The sequence below is a fragment of the Metopolophium dirhodum genome, chromosome 1, assembly GCF_019925205.1.
Source record: "Metopolophium dirhodum isolate CAU chromosome 1, ASM1992520v1, whole genome shotgun sequence".
NCBI classification, from domain to species: domain Eukaryota; kingdom Metazoa; phylum Arthropoda; class Insecta; order Hemiptera; family Aphididae; genus Metopolophium; species Metopolophium dirhodum.
Window position 1 is genome coordinate 120,418,507 of NC_083560.1, and position 7,267 is coordinate 120,425,773.

The 7,267-nt window shown below is 25.6% G+C and overlaps 1 pseudogene; it reads left to right on the top strand.

Annotated features, from left to right (window-relative positions):
* Positions 1–3,888: 3,888 nt before the first annotated feature.
* LOC132935773 (E3 ubiquitin-protein ligase RING1-like) lies at positions 3,889–5,834 on the top strand (annotated as a pseudogene).
* The last annotated feature ends 1,433 nt before the right edge of the window (positions 5,835–7,267 follow it).

A 7,267-nucleotide genomic window follows, 5' to 3' on the forward strand; every position in this document is an offset into this window, starting at 1 on the left:
AGATTCCATAATTATAATATTATTATTCTAATAAATAATAGTATATTATTTTCGCCTAGTACGAATTTATTGATGTCTTACCAGTCATAATCAGTGTCTTACCATGTCTTACCATTTTCTGAACATGAGAAGTTATTGTCGGATGGTACGCCGGGCATGTCAAACTCAAAGTACTTATTAACTGAGCCAAACATTATGTTGAACAGTTTACTATGCGGGTCACACATAAAAATGTATCGGAAAAAAATTGTATTAATTTCTTACTATTTACACTATACAATTCTTATTAAATTACAGTTTATCAGAAAATAAAAAAGAAAAGTAACATAATGTATATGGTATACCCCTCACTAACGTAGTTGTGACATGAAAGGAAATAATTTTAGATTCTGAAATTCTCGGACTAGCGGAGCATTAAATGTATTGATTTTACAATGTGTTTTTTTATTATTTTTTTTTTGTGTCATCAACTTATAGGACAGTAAAAATGCTTATGTTTTTTTCAACAGTGTCTATTCTGATAGGAAAGTGAATAATCTAGTTGGTACTAGGGGGTTCAAATGTAAAAAATATAAGTCCTAATAGTTTTCAAAAGTGCAGGAAAAACAAAATAAAAATTAAGGAAAACCGGAATTTTTACTCAAAATCGGTATTCGACAAAATCGATTTTGGTTTTTGATGTAACTCTAAACAAATGATACATTTTATACATTAAACTTTGATCTACAACATTTGATACGTCTCATGTGTGATACATGAGTCTTGGTGTTAAAATTTGTTTTACTGATTTACTGAATAACTGACCTACTGGTGCCGACTAAATGTAATTGTTGTATTATGCATAAGAATCATTACTTCCTTGACAGTTGGAAATTCATTTTAAAAAAGGTAGGTAAGTGGATGTCGCTATGCTGTACAGTAGGTTACAAGTGGGTAACTGTAATGGATGGTGTTAAATTTGAATTCAATGATATAATATCATTATATTAGAAAAACGATTCTGAGCGAAAACGGTCGGTCAGCCTATAATATTAATAAGTTGAACATTTTATAAATTTTTAATTACAAAATAATTATTAAATTATAAATTTGATAAATTTTGTCAAAATTTGAACTTTAAATGCTTATAAAAAAAAATTGTGCCTATATATTTTATTATTTTTCAACTGCTATTAGAACGATATATCAGGAGCCTTATATTATTTTTTTACGCTTTTTACACAACAAATAAAATGTTATTGATATTTATAGAAAAAAAAAACTAAGAAAATTGAAAACTGACAAGTAAACAGCTAAAAAAGGGTCAAATTATTTTCAAAATTTTATCGTGTATATAAAATGCTAATATAAACATTCGGTGAAATTTTCAAGTATCTACAGTCATACGTTTTTTAGTTACAACAAAATAAGAAAATCTTTACACGAGAAATCGAGTGAATATCAAATGTTGTAAAAATATGAATTTCTAACGCTCATAAAAATTTAATTTGACTTTCTTGTAGACATTTTTTTTTTGATAAAGGTAGACATACTTATGGATAATCTTGTATTACATTTTCGAATCTTAGATTTAAAAAGAAAAATTTTTATGAATTCTCAACTCAAAATAATTTGCTAATTTTCATGATTTTTCGGTATTTTGTCAAGATTTGAACTTTAAATGCTTATTAATAAAAACTGTGACTAAGGATTTTTAATATTTTTCAAATATCATAGTAACAATATAGTAGGAGCCTTGTATTAAATTTTCAAACTTTTTTACCCAACAAATAAAGTTTTATTGACATCCATACAAAAAAATACTAATAAAATTGGAAACTGAAAATGTCCGCAAACAGCTCAAAATAAGTCAAAATATTTGGAAAATGTTATGGTGTATAGGAAATGCAATTATAAACATTCAGTGAAAATTTCATGTATATACGTTTTCTCGAAAACAGATTTTGCGTAAAAATCCCCCGTTTTTCCTTAATTTTTCTTTTGTTTTTCACGTCACTTTTGAAAACTACTGAGACATTTGACCCCAAAAGTACCAACTAGATTTATTTCCTATCAGAAAAGTTACTGTTGAAGAAAATCCAAGCATTTTTACTGTCCTAAAAGGTGATGACAGACACAAAAAAAAAATTTAAAAAATTAATTTATATAGGTACCTACAGTATTTGCCAGACAGATTAATTTATTGAATGCAATAATCTTGTCGATCACTGATTATCAGTTAAATATTAGTCCACATCACCAGTTCATCATAGTGAGTTTCGTTTGCGCAACAATTACCATAAATAACATTTTTATATACGCACATAATTTTATAAAAAAAAAACGTTATTAGTGAAAAAGGCAAAACAATTTTAATTTGGGATAGATTTAAGTTTGGATTTAATAAGGTTGAATTATTCATCAACCTACCATCATATTTAAATTTTTTGGATTTATTAAAATCAATGCAGTTAGATACGATAATATTAATGAGATCTTCCAAAATAGAAACCAAATAATTTGAAGGGGCGACAATGCAAACGTACTATTGCCAAAAATATTCAAATTGAGTTATATATCATTTCTGATAGTAAAAACCGCGCGGAATCGAATTTCGTGGTCAGATTTGGCCAAAACGTACTATTTCCAGTGTATATCTGATCATAAAGTTTCATAATTTCTACATAACGCACCATTTCCATTGCTAAAATCTTGTCAAAAAGAATTATCTCCAAATTACATCAAAACGTACTATTTCTCATGTTAAAATGTAGCTATACTAAATCAATTATTTGCAAAACGTACTATTTCCAAGTGTAAAAGATGTTGTTGACATTTCAATTTTAATATTGGTTTTGCTTTAGTTATTTAATGGTGATATAATATGGGACTCTGTTATTTTATTTTATTTACTAGTTGGTGCAACTGATAAAATTCAGTATTCGTTTTGGCGCTGAATGTTTAATCACAAACTTTTCGCTCCAAAAGTGTCTATGACATTATGATTACTGTGATTACTATGATTACTATCATGGTATTATGATAATATACTTCACCTACTAATTACTATGCGAGACACGAGTAGGTACATACACAGTAAAGTTCATTGTCTTAATTAGGTACCAATACTTGTATGTACAATATTAATGTTTTATTTGTAACAACTTAATTAAAATGTTCAACTCGAGAACCATTAAAATGGCCGTATGTGGTCAAACTAAAAACACAGAAGAAATGGATTACAATGAATCTATTCAAAAAGTGTCAAGGTGGTTAAGAGGTATGAAAAATTGAATTTATTGGCTTACAACTTTACTTATAGAAGACTTTTAATTATATTGTTAAATCGTTAAATAGTAGATAAATACTATACTATGCCTTTTTATTACTATGATACCTAAAACCAGACTAAGTGTACTCGTTACTATATGGAACGAATACTGAAGTAACGACTGATATGTGGAGACATGCGGAACAAAATACCTATGCAGAGCAGTCACCGTTGACCACGGAAAAATAATAGTTTGATCCTTTTATTAGTATCATTCATATGGTACCATACTACCATACAACTACATGTACTATGTTCTACTAATAGTGAACCAACAAATTTAAACATAATAGGTAGTTAATATAATAATATCTGTAAACTAATATTTCTGTAATTATAATTGTTATTTATTCAGAGATGGCGTTGAAATGTTGTGAATGTGAACCTGTCCGCGAAAACATTGGTTCTCATTGATAAAACATTCAATATCACTATAATATCAGCCATTTCACCATATTTTCATCTAACTATCTTAGCCAATTGTTTGTAAACAATATCCACTACTAACTTCTGAGTCATTTGTCAATGCAAAGCATAAAGCATGGTCGATTATTTTATTCTTTTGGTCATTATAATATTTGACTTGACGTTATAATACTTATTTATATAGTTAAGTTAATTAATACATTTTAATATTTTTTAGTATTTTTATTTAACATTATAAACGTGTTGTAATTCAGTAATACTAATACATAAATTATATATTTGTATCTGTTTGTAGAAAAATAAAAATCGTTTTTGACATGGGTTCAGCAGATCCGACTGATCTTATCAAAATGTGGGAACTTTCAATGTACGAATTGTATAGATCTCTCCAAGAACCTATTACAGACAACACCGAAATTGCAGTATCGCCACGGAGTATACAAAATGAACTTATGTGTCCAATATGTTTGGACGTTTTGAAAAAATCAATGACTGCTAAAGAATGTCTTCATAGGTAATTATATTACATATTTTATTATAATTTATAAAATATTATAATTAATAAATTAATACATTTTTTTTTTTAGATTCTGTTCAGAGTGTATTGTGACTGCTCTTCGTTCAGGCAATAAAGAATGCCCTACTTGTCGTAAGAAACTAGTATCTAAACGGTCTTTACGTCCTGATCGAAACTTTGATTTTATCATTTCTAAGATATATCCTAACCGTGATGAATACAAAGCACATCAAACTAGAGTCTTGGAAAAGTTAAATAATAGTCACAGTCAGGCCAATTTAGTTCAGTCAATAAGCAAAGGTATTAAATTGCAAACTCAAAATCGACAACAACGAAACAAAAAGAACCAACGTTAAGAACTAAATGAAAGTAAGTAGCTTATTAACTACTTCAAAACCTTTAAATAGTTTTAATCAAGATAATGTAATAAGAACAATGGTACAAACAAAAGTGGTAAAAAAGATAAAGTCTGTTATAATCTCAGAAAAAGAAGGATTCACTTTAACAGTTGACACATTGGATACAACAGAATGTGGTGGCACATTAAAAAGTGTACCAGTAGATGAAATATAAATAATGTTAAAACCTCATCCTACAGTAATGGCCAGTGATGATCCATGTATCAGAGTTTTGAAAGAAAACTCTGTACGTTATATAAAAACAACAGCTAATGCAACAGGTAATCCTTATAAATTAATTTACTTTTTTCACAAATAAACAGAACAAAATGAAATGTCCTTTGAAATTCTAAATACAACTCTATCGTCATTGTTTATATTATGTGTTCTTAAACTGTGGTCTGTAGCCTTCAGGGGCTCTCAGCGGCTCTATCTAAAAATCAAATATTACTTTATTATGAAAAGTTGTGCTTGATAAAAATAATTATAAATGTGTATGTTTTTATGTACTTACTTATGTAATTTTTAAAAGTAGTAAAGTAGTAAGTATTAAAATATTAATTATAATAACATGAGATATTTTGTAAAAAAAAAAGATTATCGACAGAAATTTGGTAGAGGGTCACCGAATTCCAAGTTATCCATCAGGGGTCCGTGTTCACCAAAAGTTTAAGAACTAATGGTCTAAAGTGTAAAGCAATTGTTCACGGATTAACACTTTTTTATGTATAGTACAGGACCAATAAAATATATAAAATATAAATAGTACATACTTTAATAACATTTAAAATCGTTTATTATTTATAAATGGTTGTGATTTTGAATTTGAAATGTGTAGAATTAAATTTTGAATAATACAACCAAAAATGTTAAGTGTAATATAACAGCAAAACTCAAATTTTTGAAACAATTATAATATACACATGATTTTTTTTTTCTAGTTGATCATTTAAGTAAGTACTTGGCTATGCGATTGATGGTAGATCTTGACTCGGAGATTCCGGAACGAGTTCTCAATTTTTTTTTCTATGTCGCACCTATTGCAAATCAATTTATACCTCTCAAAGGCAATCATACACTTCAAACCTTACAGGATCGGAAAGTTAACAAGCCACTGGAAATGTTTTACTCTTTCACATAAATTATTTATTATTGTTTTTTTTTAGTTTCTTATAACAAGTTTTTTGTTTATAATATATTTTTATTTATTAACATATGTAAATAAAAATGAATAATACCTTATATAGGTTATATATTTTACTTAATAATGACATGTCTCTTTTCGATAAATTCAATAGTTTTAGTAACTAATGTAGCTTATATTTTAATAGTAATTAATATTTTAAATAGTTTTTAAATAAATATTTCTAGTTTTTATATCAAAATGTATACTTCTTTAATAATTAAAGGCTAATTATTAGTTTTTTTATTATTTGTATAGGTAAGTACTTAAGTATTTATTTATTTATTTATTTTTTGTCAATTATTAACATTTATTTTTAATATATAGTGAATGTATTGTTATTACTTACTATATATTTTGTATGAAGATATAAAAATTAATTAAGAAATAGTAAGAGATATGTGTTCAATTAATTATTAAAAAGTTAAGTACATTCATGGATATAGTAATCGACAATATTGTATAACTTAATACTATTATTTTATATTTGTTGATTTCGATTCAATAGTTATTTTACTAAATTGTACTGATTTACACAAATACATGTTATGTACTTATTTGTTATATATTTGATTAAATTAAGAAGCTGTAGATTTATTAGACAAATTGTTTATGGCTTATAAAATAATATATTATTAATTTCTTTAGTGCCTTATAACTAGTTTTTTGTTTATAATATAGTTTTATTTATTGACATATATAAATAAAAATAAAAATGAATAATACCTTACATAGGTTATGTAATTTACTTGGTAATAAGTAATGGCATGTCTCTTTTCGATAAGTGTAATAGTTTAAGTACCTAATGTAGTTTATACTTAAATAGTATGAATATAAAAATATTATTTGAAAATAATTAAGTAATTTTTAAATAAATTATTTCGAGTTTTTATTTCAAAATGTATACTTCTTTAATAATTAAAGACAAATTTATAGTTTTTTTATTGTTCGCATAGGGAAGTACTTAAGTATTTGTTTATTTATTTATTTTTTGTCAATTATTAACATTTATTTAAAAAAATATTACTGTTATTACTGTATGTTATGTATACGTCGTATATTTGATTAAATTATGAAGCTATTAGAGATTTATTAGACAAATTGTTGATAGCTTATGAAAAAATTAAGTAATTAAGTAATTAAGTTTATTATTATAATATATTTTTAATTACTTTTTAACAAATATCAATAAAAAAACAAACAATTTACAATACCTTCCATAATTTAATTTTGTTAGTTATTACATTTCTCTTTTCATTTAGTTCAATAATTTTAGCCTTGTACCTAGTTTACAGTATAAATAAATAAACATTATTTAAAAATAATCTATTAAGACTTGGCGATTTAAAAAATCTTTTAAATTTTTTATTAAACATTAAGATTAAGATATAACAATTAATTAATAGATATATTTTTAATAGTGGGTATTATAG